The sequence below is a fragment of the Phyllostomus hastatus genome, unplaced genomic scaffold, assembly GCF_019186645.2.
Source record: "Phyllostomus hastatus isolate PE091 unplaced genomic scaffold, TTU_PhHast_1.1 phas_contig_98, whole genome shotgun sequence".
In the NCBI taxonomy this organism is placed as follows: Eukaryota; Metazoa; Chordata; class Mammalia; order Chiroptera; family Phyllostomidae; genus Phyllostomus; species Phyllostomus hastatus.
In genome coordinates, this window is record NW_025333999.1 from 10,722,979 (window position 1) to 10,736,039 (window position 13,061).

The following is a 13,061-nucleotide window of genomic DNA, read 5'->3' on the forward strand; positions in this document are numbered from 1 at the left end:
TGCTATGAAATATAGAGCCAATTTCATTTTCCCTCAAGATGGTTGTCCTCAAACCATTTATTTATACACTCCTTAATTTTTAACCACTAACTTGAAATGACTCATAATTTATTGTATTTTAACACTCAAAGATATTTTTTGTCTTTCTAGTTTATTACACTAGACTATCTGTTCATATATGAACATTACTGTTTAATTTTAACTTTATAATGGATTTTAATATATGGTAAAGGTATTTCCTCCTCACTAACCTTCTTTTTCACAGTTGTAATAGTTCTTTTTGATTATTTTCCATATCAACTTGTATTGTTGGAAATTTCCATTGTTATTCATTGAGTTTACAAATTTAGCAAGAAGGGTTATCTTTGTGATGTCATTCTCTTCAAGAATGCATATGGCCGTTTTATTTAGTTAAGCATTCTTTTGCATTGTTCAGTGGCACATTTCTCATTGTATTCACATACAGGTACATCTTTGCTGTATTATTTTTCATATGGATCATTTTTTTCTACATTTTTTTCTAATTGGTAGTTATTTGTGTATAGGAAGACCTTTGGCTAAATAATACTCCGTTGTATGTATCTACCACATTTTCTTTCTTCATTCATCTGCCAGTGAATCTTTAGATGGTTTTTACATTTTGGGTATTGTGAATAGTGTTGCAGTGAGCATGGGACTGCTAATGTCTCTTTGAGATGCTGATTTCAATTCTTTTGGATAAATACCCAGAAGTAGGATTGCTGGATCAATTTTTAATGTTTTGAGGAACTTCACACTGTTTTCAAAGGCAACTGCACCATTTTGCATTCACACTAAGAGTGTACAAGTGTCCTGATTTCTCCATATCCTGCCAAAACTTGCATAAACTTTCAGTTAAACAAGTTGAATAAGTTCTAGCAATCTGATGAACAGAATTATACCTAAAGCTGACAATAGTGTATTATACAATTTAAATTTTATTGAGGGTAGATCTTATATTACATTTATTCCTCACCTGCCACCCCTGGATGTAGTGATCTTAATTTCTCTATCTATCTATCTATCTATCTATCTATCTATCTATCTATCTATCTATCTAATTTATTTATTTACCTATCTATCTACCTATGCATTTAATTTTAGAGATAGAGCAAGAAATATTGATGTGTTGTTCCACTCATTCATGCATTCATTGGTTGATTCTTGTATGCCCCCAACTGGGGATCAAACCCGCCTGCAACCTCCACAACCTTGGCACATGAGACAATGCTCTAACCAACTGAGCTACACAGCCAGGGCAAACATTGCATTTATTCTTACCACAATAGAATAAAATTTAAAAAAGAGAAAGCCTTTAGATAAAATACAGGTATGGTTCTCATTTTCAACCAATTTTTAACAACTTCCTGTGATGATATAGATGGTACCCTTTTAATCTAGCAATATCACACTTGCAAAATTAAAAAGAAATCCACAGACAATAACAAATGCTATTCATCATACTGTAATCACTCCACCTTGCAAAATGAATAAATAATACAAAATCCTTTTTAGCTCATGTGGCACTTGGAGTTTGTGGGTGATTTTTATTTTGTATTTCTCATATGATGAGATTGCTGTCATTTGGTTTTCTTGCCAGGACTTCCAACTTTTCTTTCTGGACAGCAGTGATGTGGTCACCAGATACATGCAGTACAGCTGGTGTATTCCTTTTATCTGTAATCTCACATGGATCCCTGGGAAACAGCCTATGTACCTTCACACTCTTTCCCACTCTTTCAGTGGGATTTGGACCCATTGGCTTTCTAGGTACTCTGAGTTTACCTGTAGCTACCTGGTCAGCTCAGGAGCAGACATTGTAACTGAGGTACCTACACACTCACCTCCCAGGTCTGGGCCCCAGGGCTTCCTCACCTTCATATTTATCCAAGAAATGTAAGAACCTGGTTGTCAGCATTATGGAAATATTGAGGAAAGAGGGCTAGAGTGTCATACCCCATTCCTTTGTGGGAATTTGCTTTCTAGAACCCTCTGTACCCCCACAGAACATGGTGCATAAAAAAGATAATGGTAGACCATTGTATAAGAACTGAAGGTGTAGAAATATTGTTTGAGGGGGCAAGTTTCTTCTCTTTGATGTTAATGATGTCAGTGACATAATTTTCTCTAACTATTGCTACTGTTACTGTTACATTTTTATGACTTCAGACCTGAGGGTTTAGTGGATGCTAGAAGGTTTAGGGCCTGGAATAACTCATGTCCCTGAAGGAATAGGGTCATCCTGATGCAGTTGGGTACAGTGCTTTGCTCCATGTGCCTGTGGGCCATGTTTATCTGTAGCCATTGCCAGGCAGCCCACCCCACACCTTGGCCTTTCACCACTTGGGATTTTGTTCCCTTTCTCCTGTGCTTTACAGAGGACTTGTGCATTATGCAACTTTGAGAAATGGTGGGGTAAAGCATTATCTCCAGACTAGTAAAAATGCTGGTGTGATCCATGGCAGGATCAAAGGTGAATGTAAGTTCTTCCAACATTCAACAATGAATCTGTAGATGGTATCATTGCCTAGTTTTCTGCACCATAACATAATAGTGGAGCTTCACATGGGGCCAGCTGAATGTTCATGAAGAGGCTTACTTAGAATCCAAACCATGAAGCATTTGTCCTAGTCTGTTTGGGCTGCTCTAACAAAATTCCACAGATAGGATGGCTTATTAAAAACATAAACTTATTTCTTACAGCTTTGGAGTTTGGAAGTTCAAGACCAAGGTGTCAGCATGGTTATGCTCTTGTAAGGTCCCTCTTTCTTGTTCAGAGCCAGCCCCTTCTCATTGTGTCCTCACCTGATGGAAGGGGCCATAGGTCTCTCTGGTACCTCTTTAATGAAGCACTAATTCCATTCATGAGAAATTATGCATCTCCTAAAAGCCCCACCTACTAATACCATCACTTTCAACATTAGGATTTCAATATTTGAATTTTGAGGGGACACAAGCATTCAGACCACAGCAGTTCTTAAGAAGAGAAATAAAAGAATAGCAAAATGCAGGGAACATTCTTCTGTTAATCCACATTTCCCTTTTGTATAGGTCTAATTTGACAAAGATTTAATTAATATAAAAACTTATCATGACTGTACGTGGATCTTTGTTGGTGAAGCCATTTTTTATCCCTCCATACCCACTTTCACCCTCACCTGGTGCTCAGGTGAGCTTGGTGGGCCTCAATTTCATTCTCCTTTTTACTCTTCACAGTATTGCGTTGGCAACATTAATCTGGTTATATCATCATTTTACATGTTTTTAAAGTGTTTTTTATTTATTATGCTATTATAATTTTCTCCCCATTCCCCCTCCACCCTGTCCCCAAACCCTCCAGCATCCCACACCTCCTGAGTTCATGCCTATGGGTTGTACATATAAGTTCTTTGAGTCCTCTGTTTCCTATTCCATTTTTTATCTTCCCCCATCTATTTTATGCCTAATAATTATGCTTCTTCTTCTCTGTACCTTTTCCCCCCTATTCCTCCCTCCCCCTCCCCATTGAACTCCCTCTGTGTGATGTCCATTTCTCTGATTCTGTTCCTGTTCTCGCTGTTTGCTTAGTTTTTGTTTTCATTGTTTTTCTTTTCTTTTAGGTTCATTTGTTAATAGTTATGAGTTTGTGGTCATTTTATTGTTCATATTTCTATCTTCTTTTTCTTAGATAAGTCCCTTTAACATTTCATATAATAATGGCTTGGTGATGATGAACTCCTTTAACTTGACCTTATCTGGGAAGCACTTTATCTGCTCTTCCATTCTAAATGAAAGCTTTGCTGGAGAGAGTAATCTTGGATGTGGGTCCTTGCCTTTCATGATTTGGAATACTTTTTCCCAGCCCCTTCTTGCCTGTAAGATTTCTTTGGAGAAACCAACTGATAGCCTTATGGGAACTCCTTTTTAGGTAACTGTCTTCTTATCTCTTACTGCTCTTAGGATTTTCTCTTTGTCTTTAACTTGGGTAACTTAATGATGATGTGCCTTGGTGTGTTCCTCTTTGGGTCTAACTTCTTTGGGGCTCTCTGGGCTTCCTGGACTTCCTGGAAGTCTATTTCCTTTGCCAGATTGGGGAAGTTTTCCTTCATTATTTGTTCAAATAAGTTTTCAGTTTCTTACTGCTGTTCTCCTTCTGGCACCCCTATAATTCAGATATTGGAACATTCAGATTGTCCCAGAGAGTCCTCAGCCTCTCTTCATTTTTTTGGATTCTTGTTTCTTTGTTCTGATCCAGTTGGATGTTTATTTCTTCCTTTTGTTCCAAATTGTTGTTTTGAATCCTGGTTTCCTTCTTGTCACTGTTGGTTCCCTGAAAATTTTGCTTTATTTCATTTTGGGTATCTTTCATTTGTTCTTTCATTTTTTGACCAAGCTCAATCAGTTCTATGAGCATTTTGATTACCAGGGCTTTAAATTCTCCATCAGATAGGTTGGTAATCTCCTCATTGCTTAGTTTTGAGGTTATGCTCTGTTCTTTCATTTGGGCCATATTTCTTTGTCTTGGCACACCTGATAAGTTGTAAGGGGGAGGGACCTTAGGTATTCACCCAGGCAGGGTGATCCTCTATGCTGCGCTGCCTGTGGGGGAGGAAAAAATGCGGCTTGCCTGCTCATCTCTAGTGCACTTTCCAACAGACTCTTGAATCAGACTGGAAGTATCTCCCACTGTGGCAACCCCAGCTGAAGCCCACAGTCAGCTCTGAGTTTCAGTTTTCCCCTTAAGTCAGTCCCTCCTGTGCAGCTCTGCCAAGCTTGGCAGTCAGCCCCACCCCACTGCCTCCCCACAGTTTTTCTGAGTCCCCTGTTGTTGGAGGGGTCTGCCTTACTGGTCTGGTTATTCTGGTTGATTTTTTAAAAATTCCTTGGTTGTTGGAGTTCCATGAAGTTTGATTTTCTGGTGCTTCTGGTTGTTTATTGATTTTAGATTGGTTGTTATCCTCCTTTAGGTTGTGCGAGGAAGTGAAGGATTTCTACTTATGCCTCCATCTTAGCCAGAACTCCCCATCATTTTATATTTTAGGAAATTCAGTTCTATTTATTTTTTCATGACTTACCAAAGATCTCTTATCTTGCAGCCTACAATAGTCATTGCCTACCTTAAAAATACTAAATCCCCATCCTCTAAGTAAGGCAGTGAAGGACACAGTCCCCTGTGAGGATTCTTTATGAGACCAGCCTCAGGAGATCAAAGCCCAACTTCACAAAAGTTGTGGGTGAGTTTTCTAACATGCTTTTGTAACTAAATTTAAGTAGAGCCACAGCAACAGTGAACGCTTTTGACAGTGACAATCATGGGTTTACACAGACTAATATGAAGTTAAAAGAGATTTATTTATTAGTGGAAAATGTGAGAAACTGTTAGGTAGCTATGTGAGTTGATGACAGGCATATGTGCCAGAAATAAAGATTTGTATTTGTATACCTAATATCTCAGAGTGAATGTTGTCTTGAGAATTTTGGCAGGAAAACATACTATGAAAGGAAAACAGTTATTCTATAGACCTCAACTAAAATAAGAATAAAATCATGACTTATTGGCTACCTCATGGCTATTTCTTTTTTCTTCAAGTACCAACAGTTGGTTTAACTTTATTTAGTGTCTGATTCTCTTTCTTTTCTAACAGTGGTAATTGCCAAGCTATTTACCTATGTATTTATTGATCTATTCCTCTGTCACCAGTGAAGGGGTTCTTACTAATGCCCCCACCCCAGGATAGAAATCAAGAAAGGAGGAGAAACAGATTCAGAAGATAAGAGATTTACTAAAAAACAGAGTGAGAGGAAAAGGGAGAGAAGAGGGAGCTTGATGCATCAAGGGAGCTCATGCTGACGGTCTGGCTCCCTGGGCTGCTGCCACGGTCTGGCTTGTAGAGTGCTGGGCTTCTCCATGCAGAGTGGATCTCTTTGTTTCTCAGGTTCCCATGTGGGCTGACACTGACTCCTGCTGATCAGTTCAAGGTTTGAGGATACCTGGAGGGAATTCTACTCTTATTTAGGAGACCCTCAAGAAGGACATTCTCAATCATCTTGGATGGTCTCAAGTCTTATATCCATCATCTAGCATCACACCTTGGGCTGCCGTGGCATTTTTTATGGGTCTATTTATTTCTCATATTGCACTCTAATTGTCAGATTATATGTTTTTTTTTTGTTTTTTTTTTTTTTGGTTTTTTTTTGTAAATACCAGACTGAATTCTTTGAGGAAAGGGTCCTTGTCTTATTTGAAATCACAAACACTTTATTCATTTCATACGTTCTTATATGCCATACACAGTGCTAGCTGCCGGGGATACTACATTGAATGGGAACCATGAAAGTCAGTAGGTATCCACCCTTAAGCCACTGAATGGAAGAACATATTCACCAATGATACATCTGACAAGAGGTTACTATCCAAAATTTATAAAGAACTTATATAACTCAACACCAAAAAAAACCCAAACACTGCAACTAAAAAATGGGCAAAGGACCTGAATAGACGCTTCTCCAAAGAGGACACAGAGATGGTCAATGGACATATGAAAAGATGTTCAATCATCAGAGAGACGCAATTTAAAACCACAATTGTATATCACCTCCCACTTGTCAGAATGGCTACCATCAGTAAATTAACAAACAAGTGCTGACGAGGATGTGGAGATAAGGGAACACTTTTGCACTTTTGGTGGGAAAGCAGATTGGTGAGCCACTGTGGAACACAGTATGGAGATAGCTCAAAAAATTAAAAATGGAACTGCCTTATGACCTTACAATTCTACTTCTGGGAGTACATCTGAAGAAACCCACAACACTAATTCAAAAGAATATATGCACCCCTATATTCACAGCAGCATTATTTACAATATCCAAGATTTGGAAGCAGTCCAAGTGTTCATCAATAGATGAGTGGGTAAAAAAGCTGTGGTCCATTTACATACAGCATTGTGTGCAATGGAATACTACTCAACTGTAAAAAATAAGGAAATCTTATCTTTTGGGACAGCATGGATGGACCTGGAGATTATTATGCTAAGTGAAATAAGTCAGTTAGAGAAAGACAAGAACCATATGATTCCAATTATACATGGAATATTTTTAAGTATACTTTATGGATTACGCTATTACAGTTGTCCCCTTTAATATTTGTTTCCCTTTTTTCCCCCCCTCCAACCTGCACTCATCCCTCCAGTATCCCCCCCACCCCTAGTTCATGTCCATGGGTTGTACAAATAAGTTCTTTGGCTTCTCTGTTTCCTATATTATTCTTAACTGCCCCCCTGTCTATTTTATGCCTACCAATTATGCTTCTTATTCCCCCCATTCTCCCCCTCCCCCTTCCAACTGATAACCTGATGCGGATCCTGACTCCTGGGGTCCTCAGTGTTATGGATGAGTTGAGATAAATTCACACAGACTACCAAGTCCTGTGGAGGAAAAGGGATGGTGCAGCTTCTCTCTCAAGAGGAGAAAAAGCCTTGGAGCACCTCGGCCACTCTCTTAAGGGGAGAGCGCCTTGACTCTTGCCTTGATGAACTTTTATTGGGTTCAATTTACACAGGAATACAGGGTGTAGACATAAAGCTCATCAATCATTGTGAGGCAGAAATGATTAAATGATAGATAACATCCAAAGAACTCTGAGGGCTTATTCTGAGTCAGGGTCAGATAGTTAAAGGTCCATAAAACTTTGGGGGACAAACTCACTTCCTACTGGGACCCTTATCATTTAAATTGAGGGTATTAGCAAGGTATGTCTCATAGGATTTTATGCATTCTTTCTTAGGCCTGATCACCCTAGGGAACCCACCCTTTCCAGCACAGGGCCACACCCACCTCCAGCATTGTTTCTGGTTTAAGGCATTGTTTCAGGTTTAAGTCAGGCAGGGAAAGTAAGGCAGGCAAGAGATTAGGAGACTTCCTGCAGACAGAATGAGGACTCAGGCTATGTCAAAGCCAGGGGGTGAGGATTCATCGCCCCCTTTTTCTATAACCCCCCCTCCCCAAAGTTCTTCCCTCAGGGCCCCTTCTCGACTGTGCCTGTCTTAGGTCATCCCTCTTTTAAGGAACCTTACTCATCATTGGCTAATCAGTCATCTGCCCAGGGTCAAGCAGGGTGAAGAGAAAGGGGGCAGAGGTTGTTCCTCTACAAGGAAGATAAGCTTTGTCTCCTAAGTGGCTTATGGTCCTAGGGTTCTTTACTCAGCCTTAGCCATGAGGGATTACACCTTCTGAAACCAGGCAGGGCAGTTCCCAACAATAACCCTCCATGTGATCTCCATTTCTCTTATTCTGTTCCTGTTTAAGTTGTTTGCTTCGTTTTTGTTTTTTTAGGTTAAGTTGTTGATTGTTATGAGTTTGTTTTCATTTTACTGTTCATATTTTTCATCTTCTTGTATTTCTTAGATAAGTCCCTTTAACTTTTCATATAATAAGAGCTTGGTAATGATGAATTCCTTTAACATGACTTATCTGGGAAGCACTTTGTCTGCCCTTCCATTCTAAATGATAGCTTTGCTGGAGAGTAATCTTGGATGTGGGTCCTTGCCTTTCATGACTTCAAATACTTCTTTCCAGCCCCTTCTTGCCTGCAAGGTTTCTTTGGAGAAATCAGCTGATAGCCTTATGGGCACTCCTTTGTAGATAATGTCTTCTTTGCTCTTGCTGCTTTTAAGATTTGCTCTTTATATTTAATCTTGATTTACTTAACAATTATGGTGTGCCTTGGTTATTTTCTCCTTGGATCCAATTTCTTTGGGACTGTCTGGGCTTCTTGGACTTCCTGGAAGTTTATTTCCTTTGTCAGGCTGGGGAAGTTGTCCTTCATTATTTGTTCAAATAAGTTTTCAATTTCTTGCTCTTGTTCTTCTCCTTCTGGCACCCCTATGATTTGGATGCTGGAGTGCTTGAAGTTGTTCCATAGTTTCCTAAGCCTCTCCTCATTTTTTGGAATTCTTGTTTCTTCATTCTGTTCAGGTTCAATGTTTATTTCTTCTTTTTGTTCCAAATTATAGACTTGAGTCCTGATTTCCTTCCCTTCATTGTTGGTTCCCTGTATATCATGCTTTATTTCATTTTGTGTAGTCTTCATTTCTTCCTTCATTTTGCCACCAAGCTCAATCCATTCTGTCAGCATCCTGATTATCAGTGTTTGAATTCTGCATCAGCAATGTTGTCAATCTTCTCATCACTTGGCTTTTTTTTTTTCTGGAGTTTTGATCTGTTCCTTCTTTTGGGCCATATTTCTTTGTCTTAGTGCACCTGTTATGTTGTAAGGTGGGGGAGCCTTGGGTATTCACCAGGATGGGGCAAACCACATCACTGCATTGTGGTGCTGTCTGTGGGGAAAGGATTGGGAACAATGCCACTCATTCTCTGTGCTAATCCCACTTTCCAATGAACTCTCCTGTGAGACTGGGAGTTTCTCCCACTTTTGCAACCCTCACAGTATTTTACAGCTAGAGGTTTTGAGTCTTTAGTTTCTCATTCAGCCAGCTCCCCCTTGCCCATGCGGTCCACTGCCTTGCTACACATACTCTCTGCTCAGCTGCCTGGTCTCCACCCCTTTTACCAGAATGGATGAATGTTTCTTTAACTCTTTGGTTGTCAGAGTTCCATGCAGTTTGATTTTCTGCCCTTCTGGTTGTTTATTGTTTTAAAATTTGTTGTTATCATTCTTTTGGTTGTGTGAGGAAGCAAAACATTTCTATATATGCATCCATCTTGATCAGAACCCTCATTTGTATGTGGAATCTATATAACAAAATAAACTAACAAATTTGAGACAGACTGATGGCTACAGAGAACAGAATGACAGTTGTCAGAGGGGAGGGGAGTGGGAGTTGGGTGAGATGGGTGAAGGGATTAAGCAAAGAACAAAAAAGAAAGACTCAGTGGAATCAGACAGTAGTATGATGACTGGCAGAGGGAAAGGGGGTGTGGGGAGGTAGAAGTGGATAAATGGGGGACACATGGTGATGGAAGGAGACTTGACTTGGGATGGTAAATAAGGAGTACAACATACAGATGATATATTGTAGAATTGTATACCTGAAACCTATATAATTTTATTAACCAATGTCACCCCAATAGATTCAATTAAAAAAAAAGAGTTGAAGGAAAGGAAATGGACATTTCTAATTTACATGATAAGTTATTAAGGGATCCATGTGAGACAATTGTCCATTACAAAGAACATCTGTCATACTTTTGGAGGTTGGATGGGGAAGGTTTCCCAGAAAAAGTGATATCTCAAGTGAGTGGTAAAGATAATCATAAAGTTTCCAAGGAAAGGAGGGTTTCTGAAAAGGGAAATTCAGAGTGTCATATAAAGAACATGGCATTTTCAGGGCATTCCAAGTAGTTTAGCCTGGCTTGAGTATGGGGAGAAAGATGGGGTAGGGGAGGTGGTGACTGATGGAATTGGAATAGTAAGAATGAAGGGCCTGGCTTACAAACCTAACCTAGGTGGAGAGTACATTATTAATGTTTAAGATACCTTCTTCCTTATACCCCCTCTGGGATATTTATCAGGTTACTATTTTTTATTTTATTCTATGCCATCTAACATCTTTGCATTCTCTTTTCCTCTTAGAGTAAGGGCCTTATTTGGGTACTCAAATCAAAACCACTGTCAGAGACTCTAGTTTTCTCATTAATAGTCTACATTCTTTTAATAGATTTTAAATATTATTATAATTCTTGATTTCCTGGAACAAAATATATTTTATTACAAAAGTATCCTTTAGGTCCTGGATGGGTGGCTCAGTTGGTTGGAACATCACCCTGTAGGTTTGATTCCCAGTCAGGGCACATACCTAGGTTGTGGTTGGATCCCTGGTCATGGAATGTATGGCAGGCAACCTGCTGATGTTTCTTTTTTCACATTGATGTTTCTCTCTCTCTTTCTTTCTCCCTCTCTTCCACCCTCTCTCTCGCAAATCAATAAATATATCCTTGGGTAAAAATTAACAAAAAAATGTATTTTTTCTGATAATTGGTAGATCCATTTACTACTACTTTATTTCAGATTTTTCTTGTCTATTTTATCAAAGAGATGATATTTCAGCTGTGTTTTTAAGTGCTCAGATGTCAGAGAGAATAAGTAGAACTTGGTGAAATAAATCACCAAGTAACTTTCTGTTATTTCTTATGACCTGGCACATATTAAACAGTGCAGGAATGATCTTTCACTGAAATTTTGAAAGCTTTATTATTTAGTAGGAAAAGTTTCCAGTGGAATCTTTAGGATTTTCTGTATATAAAAATCATGTCATGCCCTGACTGGCATAGCTCAGTGGATTTAGCGCGGGCTGTGAACCAAAGTGTCGCAGGTTCGATTCCTAGTCAGGGCACATGCCTGTGTTGCAGGCCACGGCCCCCAGCTACGGCACATTGATGTTTCTCTCTCTCTCTCTTTCTCCCTCCCTTCCCTCTCTAAAAATAAATAAATAAAATCTTAAAAAAAATCATGTCATGTGCAGATAGAGAAAATTCCACTTCTTTTCCAATTATGATGCCTTTTATTTCTTTTTCTTGCCAAATGGCTGTGGCTAGGACTTCCAGTATTATGCTGAATAGTAGTGGTGAGGGTGGGAGCCTTGTCTTGTCCCTGATCTTAGAGGAAAGTTTTCACTCTTTCGCCATTGAGTACGATGTTAGTGGTGGGCTTGTCATACACAGTTTTTATTATTTTGAGGTATATTTCTTCTTTACCTTACTTGTTGAGAATTTTTATCATGAATGAATGTTAAATTTTTTCAAATGCTTTTTCTGTACCCATTGAGGTGATCATATGATTTTTTTCATTCTGTTAATGTGATATATCACATTTATTGATTTGTGTATGTGTGGTGTGTCTGACAGTTGACATTTTTCATGGTAGTGCAAATTCATGACATTTAGTTTTTGATTGCAGAGGCATCCATTCTAAAGACAGCTGTCCTAAATAGACATGTTGCCAGCCACAAGACCAGATAAAGAGCCAGGTAGCCCTACCCCTGACATTTTCTTTGTGTTATAGATCTCTGATTGACTTAGATAACAGCTGAATGTTTGCTTGTTTTTCCCTTCCTGTGCTTTAACTCCTGTTCCTATGGTTTAAATTTGCTAGTAAAGAGTGAAACTGTGAAATAATAGACAACCCACCATTGACTTCAATAAAAGCAGAACTACAGACCCATTTTCTTTCTCCCTCTCTCTTCCCCCACCTTTCACTTTTCCTCCCTCCCTGCTTCCCACACACTTCCCTCCCTCCTTCATTCCCTTCTTTCCTTTCTGTCTCCCTCTCCCTCTCTCTCTCCCTTTCTTTTTCTCTCCCCTCATGACCTCACTGTGTGACCCAAAGCTTGTTGTGTACATTCCAGGACCTCTAAGCAATAAATCTTACTCCCCCCCCGCCCCACCAAAGTTTCATTATGGCTATTGCTGAAATGTGTCTTTGCAATCATAATAAGAATGATAGGGCTAGACCAGCCACAACACTGGTTCCAAAAGGGAAAACATCTGTGAGTGCTTGCCATGGGCCCAGGTGAGTGCCCTCAGAAGTTTCTAGCTGAAAGCATCACTATAGATAGGCTAATACCAGTATAAAACAGTATATTGAACCGTCATTTCATCCCAGGAATAAATCCCACTTAATCATAATAAATAATCTTTTAAATGTGCTACTGAATTTGGTTTGGTAGTGTTTTATTGAGAGTTTTGGCCTGTAGTTTTCTTTTTGTGTATTATCCTTATCTGGCTTTTGTGTCAAGATAATGCTAGCTTCATATAATGAGTTTGGAAATGTTCCCTCCTCTTGGATTTTTTGCAAATGTTGGAGAAGGATTAGTGTTATTTCTTCCTTAAATGTTTGGTAAAATCACCAGGGAAGTCATCTGGTTCTGGGCTTTTCCTCTTTAAGAGATTTTAAATTACTGACTCAATCTCCTTGCTAGTAATTGGTCTGTTCAGATTTTCTCTTTCTTCCTGATTCAGTCTTGGTGACTGGTGAGTTGCATGTCTCTAAGAATTTATCCATTTCTTCTGGGCTGTCCAGTTTGTTGACGTATAATCAGTTATAGTAG